At 43.7% G+C, this 18,349-nt stretch overlaps 1 protein-coding gene across 4 annotated transcripts in view; it reads right to left on the reverse strand.

Annotated features, from left to right (window-relative positions):
• The window catches only part of CNKSR3 (CNKSR family member 3), a 112,820-nt gene that overhangs the window by 66,772 nt on the left and 27,699 nt on the right, over positions 1–18,349 (reverse strand). The window contains exon 2 of one of the 4 annotated variants that reach the window (XM_015137078.3): positions 8,395–8,501. The gene's annotated coding sequence lies outside the window, so the exon portion shown is untranslated. 4 annotated transcript variants of the gene reach the window in all.

Raw genomic sequence — 18,349 nt, forward strand, 5'->3', positions numbered from 1 at the left:
CCCAGGAGGCGAAGGTTGCAGTGAGCCGAGATCACACCGCTGCACTCCAGCCTGGTGACAGAGCAAGACTCTGTCTATAAAAAAAAAAAAAAAAAAAAAGAAAAGAAAAGAAAAGAAAAAAGAAAAAAAGAAAGTCAAAGGCTTCAGTGAGCCATAAAGCCCAGGCTACCAGTTGCACTCTCAAGAGTGACGTCATGGCACGGGAGGGAGAGGGCAGGGGAAAACTTCAAAGTGGTCTGTGGGCCAGGCGCTGTGGCTCACACCTGTAATCCCAGCACTTTTGGGAAGCCAAGGTGGGCAGATCAAGAGGTCAGGAGTTTGAGACCAGCCTGGTCAACATGGTGAAACCCCGTCTCTACTAAAGATACAAAAAATTAGCCGGGATGGTGGCAGGCGCCTGTAATCACAGCTACTTGGGAGGCTGAGGCAGGAGAATCGCTTGAACCTGGGAGGCGGAGGTTGCAGTGAGCCAAGATTGTGCCACTGCACTCCAGCCTGGGAGACCGGGTGAGACTCCGTCTCAAAAAAAAAAAAAAAAAAAGTGGTCTGTATTTGGTGAATAAATACAAGAGTTTCCATCTTCAGATCTGCAAAATTGACAGCTTAAATAAAATTCTAAAGTCTTTAATGCAAAAGACAATAGGGTCGATCTATGTTACCAAATATGGTTAAGAAGAACTCAAATTTCCTCTAATATTCAAAAGGATCAACAAAAATTTGGGAAAATGAACATATAAAATTACACATCTAATTACAGAAAACAGGTACTGCTTTCTGTATGGCAGGTACTCTAAGACTTAATATATATATAACCCCTTAAGTCTCCTAGCATCCCCTCATATGTGTACTATAACTGTCTCACCTGGAGCTGAGGAACTGAGGCACCCAGAAGGAGGTAACTTGCTCACAGCCTCACCGAGCCCGGCTCACACCGGGGGACTCACATCCTCACTGCCAGATGCTACCCCCATCCTCCAACACAGAAACGTTCACAGATGTCTCTTTAGCTGATCTCTGGAAAGTACAGTTTTATATAACAGGAAATTATACACATCATTTAAGCTAACTTAGCTTACTGTCTGTGACTGCCATCAGAAATTTTCATGGCCATGTAAATATAAATGGCTCTGCCACCTGAATGGGTCAGACGAGAAAATACTTTTAACTTAAAGACATTATCAAAAGCCAGTATGTGATGAGTTGGGTAGCCCAAGTTTCTAAATAACACTCAACAATACAGCTGAGAGGGATTCTGTAGATTTTTTCCAGGAAATCTGGATGGAATTCTTTCCTAGCTCTTTCGTATTTGAATGTATCTCTAGAAACTGGCCCCCCAGGCCAGTAGGGACCTAAGCGGCCATATGCAATCGACTGTCTCCAAAGGATGAAACACTTGTGGAATTCACAAACTCTCTACCTATATGTTCCAATTTATTTTGAAAAAACTTTAGAAAAGGGCAAGTTACCGCTTTCTGGGACCAAATAAAAATATGGTACTTTAGGCTGTGTACTTCAAGTTTTCTGGGCGCCATTCACATTTCAGAAATAGACAAAAGCAGAGAGAGAGAAACAGTACTAGAGAAAGAGAATGTCAAGTAGTTGTCACCACAGGTCACCATGTACCTGTATATCCTAAGGGCTCCAGAAACAAAATACCTGACTAGTGGCTCGTAAGTAGAGAAAGGCCAGTTCCCTCGGCTCATGTACTGACTTGTGTTTCACCACGCAAACAAAAACAAAGGAAGTGCCTGCCCCACAGAAACACGCACATGCATGAGCAGCAATACCGGCAAAATTTTGGAAATATTGCAAAACCTGAGGGTTCATACTCCCAGAGTCCAGGACCCAGCCTTGGCCCTTACGGAAACAGCTAGGTGATCCCTTACAGAAAACATGTTGGGGATGGGGGGATGGGGGGAACGGAAGGATGAGTTAAAAAGACCTCTTGAGCTATTGTCCTCCAATTGCTTTTTCAGTGTTTGTTTTGTTTTTGAGACAGGGTCTAGCTCTGTCACTCAGGCTAGAGTGCAGTGGCGCAATCATGGCTCACTGCAGCCTCCACCTCCCAGGCTCAAACGATCCTTCTGCCTCAACTTCCCAAGTAGCTGGGACTACAGGTACACACCATCATATCCAGATAATTTTTTTTGCATTTTTCTGTAGAGACAGGGATTCGATATGTTGCCCAGGCTGGCTCAAATTCCTGGGCTCAAGTGATCCACCCACCTCAGCCTCCCATAGTGCTGGGATTACAGGAGTGAGCCCGGCCTACTTGTATTTTTTTTATGGAAGAGAAGAAAATATGGGAGTGCCACTCCAAGGGAAAGAGCTAAGCAAAGAGAAAACAAACAGGACAGGCAGGCACGAGGCAGCAAAGAGGAAGGTCAAACTTTGGGGAAGATGAAAAGCAGATTAGAAGGCCACTCTGTTTCCAGTTAGAGCCCTCAAATGGCTTCCACAGCCATTCCCAAGAGCAGTCTTTAAGTGAAACAACAGTTACTGAGACCTTTCCCATGGAACCACCCACCGCATCCTCCCCAGATACCCGCCGGGAGTCAGGGATACTTAAATCACCTCCATCCCTCGTGACCCGTTTCATGTTTTGGAGAGGCACAGCGCTGCCAACTATATAAAAGCTTTCTGCTTGGGAGTCCTAAAAGAATGACATTTTCCCCAAAACAAAGAATTCATTCCATCTGAACCAACTTGTATTTATTTAGCCAGGACATAGGCATCTACTAGATGCTACAACTATGTAACACTCCCCCGTGTAGGGCTTACAGATGCCTTCAGGGGTTCTCATGATACACACTGTCAACAGGTGGTCCTGAAGAGCATCAACAACTGGAGATGCCATCTTCTCCTTACGATCGTCACAGCTGTTTAGTGACTTAAGCAAGAAGCAGAGGTCATATTCCTAAGAGGTAACTCCTTGAAGTGATTTTGCACAAGGCTTATGCCTTGATGGGAAAATCACACATTGGAATGACAGTCTTCTATTGAAAAAGAAGTATTTCATTTCAAGTTTGTTTTCATATGTTACTTATATACATATACCATATAAGTATGTAAAGTATGTGGTTAGGCCCATTATAAATATATATGCATGCATATATATATATGTATATATTTGATTGTTTTGAGATGGAAACTCGCTCGTGTTGCCCAGGCTTGAGTGCAATGGCACGATCTTGGCTCCCTGCAACCTCCGCCTCCCAGGTTCAAGCAAGTATCCTGCCTCAGCCTCCTAAGTAGCTGGGATTACAGGCGCCTGCCACCACACCTGGCTAATTTTTGCACTCTTAGTAGAGATGAGGTTTTGCCATGTTGGCCAGGCTGGTCTCAAACTCCTGACCTCAGGTGATCCACCCACCTTGGCCTCCCAAAGTGCTGGGATTACAGGTGTGAGCCACCACACCCGTTTTTTGTTTTGTTTTGTTTTGTTTTGAGACAGGGTCTCATCCTGTCACCCAGGCTGGAGTGCAGTGGCTCGATCTTGGCCCACTGCAGGCTCTGCCTCCCAGGTTCAAGTGACTCTCCTGCCTCAGCATCCCGAGTCACCAGGATTCAGGCACGAACCACCACACACAACTAATTTTTGTATTTTTAGTAGAAATGAGGTTTCATCATGTTGGCCAGGCTGGTCTCAAACTCTTGGCCTCAAGGATCCACCCTCCTTGACCTCCCAAAGTGCTGGGATTATAGGCGTGAGCCACTGCACCTGGCCCATATATATTTTACACGCACACACACACACACCCCGTGACCATCTAACCTAAAAAAGTCCACCTGTGTATCACAGTCCCTTCTATCATACCGCCTTTTAAATCTTTTTCTTCTGAAGACAACACTTTTTGAAATTACCGACTCTATTAGGATAATGGCTTCCTGTCTGTCACCTCCTCTAAAACGTCTGCACCGTAGAATTAGGGATCTCCTCTTTCTTATTACCTGCAGTATTATCTCCAGCTCCTAGAACAGATTCTTGCTGATAGGAGGCACTTAGTAAGTAACTACTGAATGAATGAAGAATGAATGCCTCAGCACACACCAAAGCAAAAGGAAGGCATTATGGAAAAATAGAGCGGACACAGAGTCATACAACTTGGGCTTAAGAGCGAGCTTGACTTCTTAATTTCCTATATATGTAGAGAAGTTGCTTAATCCCTAGACTTCAGTTTCCTCAGCTTTAAACTAAGATAGGGTGGGCATGGTGGCTCATGCCTGTAATCCCAGCACTTTGGGAGGCTAAAGTGGGAGGATCGCTTGAGCCCAGGACTTAGAGGCTGCAGTGAGCTAAGAGTGAGCTAAGGCTGCAGTTAGCACTCCAGCCTGGCCAACAGAGCAAGGCCTCATCTCTAAATAAATCTCTAAAGAAAGAAAGAAAGAAAGAAAGAAAGAAAATACGAAGTACTATGTTTGACAGTTCTTTGCAAATTAAAGAGTACTTTATTATTGCTGTAAATGACATCTTGAGTCAATATTGATAGTGGCATCAAAGAAAAAGTTCATGAGCATAAATCCTTAAATAAGCGAGTTAATCTGGCAAGAGTGAACTTTCTCATCGTCAACACCATTTTGCAACTGATTGGCTACCTCTCAAGTGTGTGACAGTTTGTTTACAAAAAACAGTAGAAAGAAAGTATAAAGACCAGGGTTCAGCTCCCTACTCTACCACCCAACTTTAAGCCCTCCTCCCTCAGCACCATCACATATGAATAATAAATATACGAATAATCCAGAGATCTCAGAGTGCTACTGTGATGATAAAAACCTAATATTACGCTTTGTCCAGCCCGTTGGAGCTTGCTAATGTCAGCCTACAATAGGATTCTGGCACCAAAAGCTACATGGGCACCACTGGGAAAAGCACCATCCTATTAAACAATGGGACAATGCCACCAGTCCCATTCCACTGGCAACGCTAGACAATACCTCCACAAAAAGCCTTCTATCACCAGTCATGTGTTCTTTTGCTACCAGATCTTTCTTATTAAGATGTAATTCACAAACCATAAAATTTGCTCTGATAAAGTGTACGATTCAGTGGGTTTTAGTATTTTCACAAGGTTATGCAACAATCACCACTATCTACAGCTGACCCTTGAAATAACTTGGGGTTAGGCGTGCCTACCCCCTCATAGTAAAAAATCCATGTGTAACATTTGACTTTCCCAAAACTTAACTACTAATAGCCTACTGTTGACCAGAAGTTTTACGGATAACATAAAGTCTATTAACACACAGATTTATATCTACATATATTTTATGCATTCATGACATACCTATCTTTTTCTTAATTTTTTTGATATTTTGAGACTATAGAGTTTTTTCAGATTGTTGCAAATTTCCAAAAAAATTTCCAATGTATTTACTGAAAAAAAAATCAACTTATAAGTGGACCTGTGAAGTTCAAACCTATGTTGTTCAAGGGTCAATTGTAATTTGAGAACATTTCCATCACCCCAAAAAGAAACACCCTACTCATGAGACATCATTCTTTATTTCCTATTCTCCCAACCCCTGTAATCAAGAACCTACTTTCTTTTTCTTTTTTTTTTTTTTTTGAGACAGGGTCTCACTCCTTTGCCCAGGCTGGATGGTTCGATCTCAGCTTACCGCAGCCTCCGCCTCCCAGGTTCGAGCAATCCTCCTGCCTTCAGCCTCCCAAGTAGCTGGGACTACAGATGCGTGCCACCATGCCCAGCTAATTTTTGTATTTGTAGAGACAGGGTTTCACCATGTTGCCCAGGCTGGTCTCAAACTCCTAAGTTCAGGAAATCCACCTGCCTTGGCCTCCCAAAGTGCTGAGAATGAATCTACTTTCTATCTCTATGATTTGCCTGTTCTGAACATTTCATATAAATCATTTCATACAATATGCAACCTTTTATCTTTGTCTTATTTCATATATCATCAGATGATCAAGGTTTATCTATGTTCAAGCCTGCACCAGTACCTCAGTCCTCTTCATGGCTGACTAATATTCTACTGTATAGATATACCACATTTTTATCCATTCATCAGTTGATAGACACTTGGGTGTGTTCCCTCTTTTCGGCTATTACAGATAATGTAGCTATGAACACTCATGTATAGGTTTTTAGGTGAATGTATGTTCCCAATTCTCCTGGGGTTATATCTAGGAGTGGAACCGTTGAGTCACGTGGTAACTCTTTAAGATTTTGAGGAACTGCCAAATTGTTCCCCAGTGGAGCTGCACCATGTTACATTCCTGCCAGCAATTTATGAAGGTTCCAATTTCTTCACATCTTCACCAACACTAGTTATCATCCATCGTTTTTAGTACAGCCATAATAGTGGGTAAGAAGTAGTATATTATTGTGTTATCAGATTTTAACAACCAATTTTTAGTAGGTCCTCAGAAACAGAAATTAAATACCAGACAGTGGAAGAAAAAAAATCCACATTACGCCAAGGCAGTATTCTCAAACTTCAGTCATTCAAGTACTACCCTCATGATTTTACCAAATCTGAGTGTCATGTCTACTATTATTTACTTATTTAACAAATCAATTCATTTTTAATTTCATTTTTATAAGAATCTTTAAGTCAATGCTATAAATATGTGTCACATGCCATAAATAGAAATATCATGAATACACACTTTGGGAGGCTGAGGCAGGCAGATCACTTGCGGTCAAGAGTTCAAGACCAGACTGGCCAACATGGTGAAACCCCATCTCTACTAAAAATATAAAAAGTAGCCAGGCATGGTGGCATGGACACCTGCAATCCCAGCTACTTGGGAGTCTGAGGCAGGAGAATTGCTTGAATCCAGGAGGCGGAGGTTGCAGTGAGCCAAGATCGCATCATTGTACTCCAGCCAGGGCAACAAAGTAAGACTCCCTCTCGATAAACAAATAAATAACATGAATATAAATATGAAAGCAAAGCAAAGTTAGCTAGATGGAACTGTCTCCCGGGGCCTGCTTCTTCATGTTCAAAGAAAAATTTGCAAATAAAAGGTGCTGGAAAAATGACAGCTACAGAGAGAATCTTCCCTTGACCTCATCAGACAGACTGGACAGCAAGGTGCTGGCACCATCAGTGACAGAGTAGTTCCCTGTCATGTTTGTGTCTCTTACAATGTAACCTCTTACTATCCCAGGTGCATCACTTTGAGAGACCCTGCTATAACGCTTCAGGAAATACCGGTCCTGAAAGAGAAGGCCAGTTCCATAGTGGTCATCATACTGGGGGTTTTGATGGACAGTTCTCTACATAGCCCATTACACTTGGCTGAGGGTGTCACTACTTCATGGTAACAAACCTTGTTCAGCAAATTTCCAATAAGTCTGCCCATTCTCTAGCTGCAAGCACCTGGCTTTTCAAGTTTCAACAAAAACAACTTTCAGAGCAAATATACGTAATACAAATTAAAATAAAGAGCACCTGCCCTGGGCAGGCAAGCCCAGGCAGTGCTATCCATAATGTGACAAAGTGCCTGGATGGGCTTTACTGACAGAACTGGCCCCAAGTATAATTAAAAAAAAACACACAATGCACCGGTTGTGCTTAAATACAATTCAGCCTCCCTCACCCAGCCCAACACACGTACTATTTATAGTGAGATAAAAGCAGCCAGTGACAGCATATTTGGGTGCCTCCAGATTTTAAGAATAATTATCATCTGTCATCATCCAAGCTTAATAAAATACTAAATAGTATATTACATTAAAAGAAAAGGAGTGATGATTAAATCTGAAGGTATTCCACTGTCTCTGTACCTGGGTACTCCTCCTGGGCCCTCAGATCTCTGCTCACACGTCCTTTTCACTGGGAATACTTCCCTGGCCCTCAACTCTAAATCCCCCTTATTTCATATCTCGGGATACCTTTCATTTCCCTTCCTAGCACATCTCGCTATGTAGTTTACTCTATGGATGGCTGGTGTCTGTCTCCCAACAACAAAGCCCCATGTAAACAAAAACCAGGACTGTTTTGGTCTCCATCATGCCGCCAACCGCTACAACAGTTCTTGGGACAGAGGAGATAATTCAAGAATTATTTGCTGAATGGATGAGTTCAGAGGATGTCAAAATTGTATGACTGTTGTAAGGTCTGGCCATGCTTAGAACTACCACTAAGAGTATATCTCAAAAAGGCAAACAAACAAACAAAAAACAAAGCAAAACAACAACAACAACAAAAAAAAAACCATACAGGGCAGGACTCTACAACTTTCTAGAGTTCCTGCGAACTGACTACAACCCAGGCTATCCCATAAGATAGGAACCTCCCTTTCTTCTAGACTAAGTTAGGTATTGAGTCTATCAATGAGCTTTTATGGAGGGCCCGTTTGTCAGTGGAGGGAAGTTGGTGATGAGGGAAGGAAGAAGACAAACAAACTAAAATGGACTCAGTGCTTACCATGATACACGTATTCCTCCTTCAGTCCCCAAAGAACCCTTCGTGATCACCATGATACATCTTGGGCTTGTAAAATGTAGTAACTTGTTCAAAGTCACACAGCTAATCTATGGTCAAACAGGAACAAGTATCAATTCGTTATAAGCCGAAGACGTTACACAAGTGCCAGAGGGCACATACACCTTGAAAGGGGCCAGAAAGAATGGACAAAGTTAGATGATAGAGCCAATGGGGTGGGGGGGATGTTATTGTTTACCATTTTCTATGCGTTAAGCATAGGACTAAAGCATTGACTCACAAAATTTTATGTATTCATCATATGAGCTCCAGGAGGTGGGCACAATGATTTATCGCCATTTTTTTAGGGTGAAACTGTAGCTTAAGAGAGAGACCTGGACAAGGTAATTGATGGCTGGAAAGTGGCTGAAGTCTGAAGCCCAAGCTGTCTGAGTTCACATTCAGAGCACTGACCCCTGCCTCCACCTCCTGCCACGATGCTGGGGGAGAGTGACATAAACGAGGCACAGAACAGGGAATGAGGGCGTTCCGTAGCGCATGCATTTAGGGAGTGTCTACTCTACATCCAGATGGCACAGGGTAACGAGTAGAGGTGAACGACAGAGCCCTGCTCTTCTAGAGCGTCTAGAAGACAGTGAAGTCAGAGTGGATCTGAAGTATAGGGTCTGGAGTCGGGTTGCCTGGATTCAAACACTGACTAGCTGTGCAACTTAGACAATCACGTAATTTTCCCAGGCCTCAGTTCCCTCCACCTTTTTTTTTTGAGACAGAGTCTCAGTCTGTTGCCCACACTGCCAGACTGGAGTGCAGTGGCATGATCTCGGCTCACTGCAACCTCCGACTTCCAGATTCAAGCGATTCTTCTGCTTCAGCCTCCCGAGTAGCTGGGATTACAGGCACACGCCACCGCATCTAGCTAATTTTTGTATTATTTTTAGTAGAGACGGAGTTTCACCATATTGGCCAGGATGGTCTCGATCTCCTGACCTTGTGATCTGCCCGCCTTGGCCTCCCAAAGTGCTGGGATTATAGGTGTGAGCCACTGGGAATGGCAATAGCCATCATACCTACCTCATGAGGTTATAAAAAAAAAAAATGGGCTAGCTGGGCGCGGTGGCTCACGCCTGCAATCCCAGCACTTCGAGAGGCCGAGGCGAGCGGATCACGAGGTCAGGAGATGGAGACCATCCTGGCTAACACGGTGAAACCCTGTCTCTACTAAAAATACAAAAAATTAGCCAGGTGTGGTGGCGGGTGCCCATAGTCCCAGCTACTCAGGAGGCTGAGGCAGGGGAATCGCTTGAGCCCAGGAGGCAGAGGTTGCAGTGAGTCGAGATCGTGCCACTACACTCCAGCCTGGGTGACAAAGCAAGACTCCATCTCAAAAAATAAAAGGGGGGCCAATATAAAGTCCTCAAAGCATACCTGGCGCACATCAATATTAGCTATTATTGTTCTTGGAACTAATAGAAAACAAGGTTAGATGGGAAAAATATGGCCAAAGCAAAGGACCGTGGAAGGATTGAGTTCAGCAGGGTCTGAAGAATGTGCAAGATGGACGGGGGCTTGCTAAAGTCAGAGATGCCCTCGGGAAAGCAGTGGGGCCATCCGGATGTGGAGTGATGTGCACCCAGCACAGCTACAGACTATAGTGTCACAGGAGAAAGAAATGGACAGGATGAGATGATGGACTGCGACATCACGTGAGAGGCAAAAACTAGCCAAAGAGGGTGCCAAGGGTTTGGACCAGGTTCAAACTCTATACCAGACAGAAAACGTGGCACAAAAGAGAGAGGAGACGTGTGGGAAGAAGATGCGGTCATGCCTTTCCTCCTGTGCTTGCTGACTTGACAGTGGCTGTGAGTGAGTCAGAAAGTGGGCAGAGACTGTGGGTCTCAGGAGGCTCCAGACCAGGGCTCTGTGGAAGGGCTGGCCCAAGGAAACTACCATTTACTGAACATATACTATGTTTACATTGTTCATGGTTAAATCTAAGTCTTGTTTTTTCCTTCTGAAGAGTCTACAAGATCACTCCTGATCGCCCTTGTACACATGAGGAAGTTGATGGAGAGGGACTGGGGACATTGCTGAGGATGACACAGCTAAAAAGTGGTAGAACTGGTCTTGAGGTCCAGGCCTATCCGATTCCAGAACCCATTGTCTTCCCACTGCCAGGCTCAGCCAGAGAAGCCAGGAGGTAGAACAAGCTCTGCTGAGAAGCCAGCGCCTCAGAGTTACAACACACACCCGGCCCTTCTCCACCTCGCCCCTCTTGGCCACCATCTCTCCCCTTGGCCGCCCTTCCCTCCCCTTCTCCAACCCAGCACTGTGCTCATTAGACAGGACCCAGCATTAATCCACCCTCATCCATGAAGTCTTCACACCCCCTCCCCAGGGGAAATGGTCACCTCCTCCATCTGCTGCAGCCCTTACTGTCCTTCCCACCCACCTGGCATGTGTAGACAAGCTTCAACTCAGGTGTGGTGTTCTGGCCACCTTATGCCACCCGCTGACAGACGGGGCTGATTCTGCTATTGTGCACTTCCCGGGGCCTCTTGCTCCCTCTCAGTTCCATCAAGTCCCCTTGAAAGCTGCACTCTCAGTCAAATGCCAGCCTTCTGGGGAGAGGAGGACTCCCCAGCCCTAGGCCTTCCTGGGGCTGAGCTACCCTGATCTCTGACAAATTCCAAGTACTGTGGCTAGCTCTGCTCCACTACGTCCTCCTCCAAACTAGAATTTAAGTTTCTAGAAAGAAGTCACTTCCCTGTGCTGTTTGTAGTGCCTTACACGTGGCAGACGATCAATAAATAACCACCATTGTCAAAGCTGATGAAAAAAAACCTTTAGTACAGTAACACCTCACCTCACACACGTTGGAACCAAAAGGCAAGCCAGGAGGCCTCTAGGCAAACAGTGTAAGAAGGCTTGGGGGTGTTGCTTGTACCCTGCAAACCCAGCAGTGATGCCAGTTAAAGTAATAATATAATTATTTTTTCAGATATGGATGGTTCAGTGTTAGAAAGACTTGAAAAACAAAATGAGGCCTCTTTCTTTGAAATGTTAAAGATGTGATAAAACCTATGCGGTAAAGTACACTGGCTTGACTTAAGGCCTTCTAAGACAGACCTTCACCCAAGGCCCGTTTGTTCTCATTTTAGAAAGCAGAAAAGTTCTTTTGTTTCCCAGCCTTCAAGAGAGACAAGCTGAGTAAATCCACAAGAGTAGCCAGTGTGTATGCTGCTTGGAGCACTGGTTACCTAAAAGCCAAGGACAGTAACCGAGAAAACAGGGCATGCTGGGGTCACTCGGCAAAATAGTCATACAAGTATCGGTAGGCCCTATCATTATAGTAACCACACACTTCACTGATTCTGAATAATTCATTCTTTCATAAGCAAGGAATCATTAACTTATGTTGAATGCACTCTGTAAGTCCCCAAAAATAAAAATTTATTTTAGAAAGATTTCCATCCAAAACTACAGGGAAAAATTAAATATACCCAGGTCTTAAAAATATCCAGGTTTAAAGACCTTAAACCAGGTCTTAAGGATCAGTTATCAGGAAAATTCCTATATATGAAACAGTTCATTCCCTCATGGGTCCAGCAAACAGGATGAGACCTCATACCATTTCTCTCAGAAGAACTGCAGAATGCCTACTTTCTTATCTTTTTTTAACTTCGCAAATAGCCCAACTATGAAGTGCACATGGCTATGGGGTCAGGCTGTCCTGAAGCCAATTTAAGAACCTAATAAAACCTATTTTTACATAAAGAACCAACTTTATTTCAAAGCATTAAAAAAAAAAGACAATTCCTTCGGATTTTTCAATCACTGAACTATCAAAAATGATTGTAACATTATAACATCATGACTTTTATTGGAATCCCTGGGCAGCTATCAGCTTTGCAGAGTGAAAAAAAAAAAAAAAAATCTGAGCTTCTTTATAATTTTTATTTTTATTATTTATTTATTTATTTATTTTTGAGATGGAGTCACCCAGGCTGGAGTGCAGTAGCACAATCTCGGCTCACTGCAACCTCTGCCTCCCGTGTTCAAGCAATTCTCCTGTCTCAGCCTCCTGAGTAGCTAGGACTACAGGCGCACACCACCAAGCCCAACTTTTTTTTTTTTTTTTTTTTTCTGTATTTTTAGTAGAGACAGGGTTTCACCATATTGGTCAGGCTGGTCTCGAACTCCTGACCTCAGGTGATCCACCTGCCTCAGCCTCCCAAAGTGCTGGGATTACAGAAGTGAGCCATGGCACCCAGCTGCTTCTCTGTAATTTTTAGTAGTTTCAGAATGTCACTGATGGAATGACATTGATACTAGCTATTGGTAATTAACTAGGCCAGCGAAGCTTGGGCCCACCCAAGGTAGCCTGAAGAGCGTGACCACTAACGGACTCCCTTCCCCTCAATGTGCATGGAGGTGCTCCCTAAATACTTGTCTTCAGCTTTCCTGCCATCCACACTGCTCTTCAAACACCCAAATGCACTCAGGTGACTCCCGATTTAGACCTTCAGTGATCCTCCCATCATTCACTACGAAGATGAGTCCAAATCCCCTAACATCACTCACCGCGAGGCACCAGGAGAGCCGTCACAGAAGAACGTCCCTGCTCTGCTGGGGCTTTCGTCCTTACGACGAAGACAGGCAGCGAACACCAAACCCAGAACAGAGCAGGCAGTAAGTGCTAGGAAGAAGGCTAAGGCAGGCACAGGGGCTAGAGAATGGCACTCATCCAAGAAGGCCTCTCAAGAAAGGTGAGTATAGCCTGAAAGAAATGACGTGACCACATGACAAGCAAAGGCCTCCCAAAGCTGGCCCGAGGCCTGCTGGCCAAGCTCCTACTCTGCCCATCCTCCTCTTGCAACCTGCACTCCAGCCTCAGAAGCTGGGATTCCTTCTCCCAACGCACCTCACTGCTTCACACTCCATGCGTTTGCATTTGCTCTTCTTCTGCCTACAACATCACCCACACACCTATCTGGTCTGGCCAACTCCTCCTGATTCTCCAAGGCTCCCCAGAAGCTTCTCCTCCTTTTTGAGGCCTTCTCTGGACACCAACCACATACCAGCTTCCTCACCAGCAAGATCCATCACTTCTCCCTTCTGCCCCTCTGGCCCGCACCGTGTTTATTCATGTGTCTGACGCCTGAGCAAAGTGAAGCTCCTAAAGGTCCCGGAGCTGTGACACTCATCTCCATAGCTGCAGCTCCTGGTCCTTCAAGACAGCCGTCCCCGAGGGCCTCCGTTAATAAAGGAATAAAACGCACATCCTCCTTTTACAATGCCATCTTTGAAAAGGTCTGCCCATGGAGAAAGCACAAACAAATGCCTTTTTATTTGAAACTCCCTTTGTAAAAATCGCTCTCCTTTTTCCCTGAAACCTGCATGTTGTAAAAGTCTTTTGGGTTCTTCCCCCTATAAAACTATCTTGACACCTAGCCATGTATCACAGCGCATGAAGCAGCTATAAACATCGCAGTTGGAAAAACATTATGCTGTGAAGGAAGAAACTCTATCTGCCAAGACACCGAAAGGCTTGCTACAGATATCATGAGAATGTCATGCTGGACACAATGAAAGCAGCTTGGACACTCCTTTATAGCCTGTGATCATTTTCACAAACATTTCCTAAATCCTACATAGTAAAACTTTCTTTCCAAGGAGGACAAATTGTTTAAAAAGGGGGAGGAACATACTCTTTTCTGGTTTTGCTTTTGTGTAGTTAAACTCTGAGCTTTAAAAACACAGCCTACACCTCCCCATCCTTAAGACACCCAAAGAGAAAGTCAGTTGGAGGAAAAAGGGAAAAAAGGCAGTGGCCAGGACGCAAGACATACAGCTCCCAATAAAGGAGATGAATTCAGAGAGAAAAAAAATTCTTTCAGTGCAGATTCCACTATTGTTACTTTGGTTTCCATTCTGTTTTCAATGTGGGGCAAATAAGAGTTGTAGAAGTGAGAGCCTCCCATGTGGGTGGAAGGGAGCTGGATTCAGAATCAGGTTGTAACTGCAGAAACACCAGCCAGATCTCAGAAAGACCAGCCCAAGCCATGCTGACAGCTGGCCCTCCTCAAGCCTAAACTAGAGCTCCAAAACTGAAGACCCCCTAAAAATAACAAAGAAAGAGAATTCAGCTGCTCCGTCCGAACTCGAGCACAAAAGGAAGAGGGGGGAGAAATCGTTTCCATATTTCACATAAACTTAGATCTCACTGCGACAGTTAGGAATGCATGAGTCAACCAAGGACTGACAATAATTACTGCACACATCAAGCCCCCCCGCCACAATTCAAGACGAGAATGTGCAACACCGAACGAAAACTATGGACGTCTCTATTGGGAAATGTTTGTGCTTACATATTTCAAAATGGCTTCGTAAAAAAAATAAAGTGTCCTTTTACGTGACCTTTTAACTTTTTCGTTGTTGTTCTTCCAGAGAAAGCACCTGGAAGAGACTTTAAAATGTAAAACTTGTCCCAAAGTCATGTGAGATTTTATTCTTGCAACTTACTGTAACTGTACATGAGTGTTTTCTCCCAGCCCCCAGATTCCCTCACACGGTGGTTAAGATTCGTTCTGCCCTTGAACAGACTGGGGGTTTAACTGTACTGCAGTGGTTATTGTGAGGGAGGAAAAGAGGCAAATAAATCACAGAATGGCTGTAATTCTAGAAGAATAATTTTGGGGGAAGTAAACTTTCTCGTTGTTGGCTGTCAGGAACGGAAAGTTATCTATGGTGTACAGTGTTGAGAATCAGGCACCAGATGTCTGGTGCTGGGGTCGTCTCATTTCATGAAAAGGAATGTTTTGTTTAAAAATGTCTAAACAACAAGTACCATTTCCCGAGCCTTTCTGTATTCCACAACATGGGCTGGGCACGCTCTCCTGGTGTTTCGTTCAGGCTCATAACAACCATGTGATATATTATCATGCCTATCCTACAGATGTGAAAGCAAGCTCCGAAGGGCTAAATGCTCAAGGTCGTACTATCACTGAGTGCTAGAGTGGGGATTCAACACGGGTTATTTCACTCTGCCCCAGTCTGGCTCTGCTTTCTCCCTACAGCAGGTGGGGCACCTGTTCTGGCGTGTGACTTCCCCAGGCAGGTAACACCTGTGAGCGCAGCAGAGTCTCATGAACAGGACGGAGACAGGGAAACAAAGCTGGCTCCCTGGCTCATTCTCCACGCGATTAAATTAGTCAATGCTTACTACATGGATGAATGCAGAATTTAAATCTAGTGTCTGAAGAGCCTTTGTTAACCAACGTGTGAGCATGTCCCTGGGTGCCCACTGTCAAAGTGGCACTACTGAACTATAAACATCAATTTTACATCCAACAGAAGATATACCATGTTCCTGACCTCCTTATGATCCCATAAAGCCCAGTTTCTTTGAAACCTAGATTAAAACAGTTCACTGAGCATGTGCCACCATGTCTCGCAATTACGATTTCTTTTAAAGCCAGGCGTGATCCCATATCTTTCAGAAATTTATTTAATAGCAGTCTTATGCTTATTTGATAGCAGTCTTATGCTTATTTGATAGCAATCAGTTCTAATTTATTTGATAGCAGTCTTATGCTTATTTTTTATTTATTTATGCTTATTTGATATTTATTTTATTTGATAGCAGTCTTATGCTTATTTGATTTTTTTTTGCTTATGTATTTATTTCCTTATTTATCTATGCTTGTTTGATATTTATTTTATTTGATAGCAGTCTTATGCTTATTTGATATTTATTTATTTTGCTTACGTATTTATTTGCTTATTTATTTATGCTTGATATTTATTTTATTTATAGCAGTCTTATGCTTATTTAATAGCAGTCAGTTCTAATACAGTTTCTAAGTCACTGAGCATGAAATCATGTCCATCTCTCCTCAAGAAGTTCCCTCTTTTAGGTAGCAACTGGCAGTGTGAAATATCAGAGACCTGATGCCTTCAAGAGTAGATGAGGAAAATAGGGACATGCTGCCCTGTCTCCCTGAGAATGACATCATCTTTTTATGCTGTATGATTCTATGCATGTCTGTGTTTTGTTATTTTTAAAGGAGACCTGATGACCAGGTTCTGGTCACCTTCAGAGCACTGAAGAAAATGACTGACAGCAGGTGGCTGTCACATTGTCAGGCCAAGAAGGCGGCTTCCTCTTTTTCTAAATAACATGAGCCAAGGTAATAATGACAGCATTCCAAGAGCATCTTCTACTCCCAGAACAACTGCCACTGCACTTCAGGGAGTAACTGAAACACCAAGTCCCGTCAGTGGGTTTGCTGGGGTGGCCAGCTCTAATGCACAGTACAGTTCTACCAATCTGTCATCAAGTACTTTCCAATGATGTCATCAGCCCATGAATGTAACAGAACAATGATCTGCCCCATGACCCTTCCAAAAGATTCCCCCTTATTAATTCTGTGTCCTCCTTCTCGGCACTAAAATCCAAAGAAGTTACCTTGCCATTTGGGTCAACCTTACCAACTTCTCTCAAATAGGCTTTGTCAAATTATGAAACAAGCTTTGGAGAAAGATACAAGTCCCACATTCTCCCCGTGCCTAAGAGATCTCACAGACTGTTTATCAGGCCACCTCCCACTTTAATATAATCCTGGCCTTAAAAAGAAGACTAAATGTTTGTTTTAAGCAGAACTGGTGCCACAGTAATAAACTTTCAGGGCAGGAGATCAGTTCTCCCTTGTTAGACTGACCGAAGATATTTTGCCAGGTGCAAGCCAGCCTGCCACAAACCATCCTAAATCCACCGTCCAGTCCCAATGTGGGTGGGCCATGACACCTTTCTGTTCCTAAGAGGCACTTAGATTTTTAGATTAATTTTTAGATTAATAAAGTTAATTAAGTTTGACTGCATAAGCACTACTTCTAAAAATTTGAGGTTTATCTAAGTATAGTGATTCAGATAAATCATTAAGACAGTATTAAATGTAAAAAGAAACAGATTCCAACTGTGCAGAAATCCATTTATAAAAAGACAATGATTATGTGTAAATAAGAATAAACATGTACGAAAATGTCTAGGAAGGGTTCCAGAAGGTGCTGACCTCCAGCTATGGGAAAGGAGAAGGATATAGCAGAAAGGGGACTATCTTTTCCAACCCATCTAGAGTTCTGTTGTTTAAATTTTTTTTTACAAGAAGCATTTCTGTATTATTTGACAAATAAAAATAAAATCTACAGGCAACGGAAAGACAATGGGGGGAAGGATGAATATATGAAAGTAAATCACATTCCATAGCTCCTGAATGTTTAATCAGAGACGATTTTCCACTAATATTCCTGTGATGACCACATTGCTCCATGAGGATGCATTTCTGCCTGCCACGTTAGAAGCAGCTGTTTCCTATCATTCATTATCTGTTTCCTCCAAGGCCATGAAAACTGAAAGGCAGTTCTGTCTGGTTCCAGAAGCTGAACATGCAAAGCTGCATCCACACCTTTACCCCAATGGCATCTTGGACGAAGGACAGGAAGTCTCCAAACAGAGCCTGCTGTCTTTCTGTTTCTGAGTCTAACCAAAGCGTTCTCCCTAACCCTTCCTCCTGATCACACCTAGGCCACTGAGCCTCTAGGTATCCAACAATCCACACTAGTCACAGCCTGTTCATCGTCACATCAGCCATCATATGCAGACATTTAGCGTTCTTCAACCTATAAGAAAACAGAAGATCACTGATGCGCTCTCGGCAGCCTCTTTCCATTCTGATCAGGCTGGAGAAGAGGAACGGTGGGAGTACACCTAGTGATTTCTGCAACTTGCCAGTGATTCTGCAACTCGCCACGCACGACCAACTTCACTGCCCAGCACTACCAATGGGCAGAATCCTCCTAGTTTTCTAAATCACTTCACCTAGCTGTCCCCTACCCTCACCCCTCATCTGGCTGGCATTTATCCTCTAAAACCATCCTC

This window comes from Macaca mulatta, chromosome 4 (genome assembly GCF_049350105.2).
Source record: "Macaca mulatta isolate MMU2019108-1 chromosome 4, T2T-MMU8v2.0, whole genome shotgun sequence".
In the NCBI taxonomy this organism is placed as follows: domain Eukaryota; kingdom Metazoa; phylum Chordata; class Mammalia; order Primates; family Cercopithecidae; genus Macaca; species Macaca mulatta.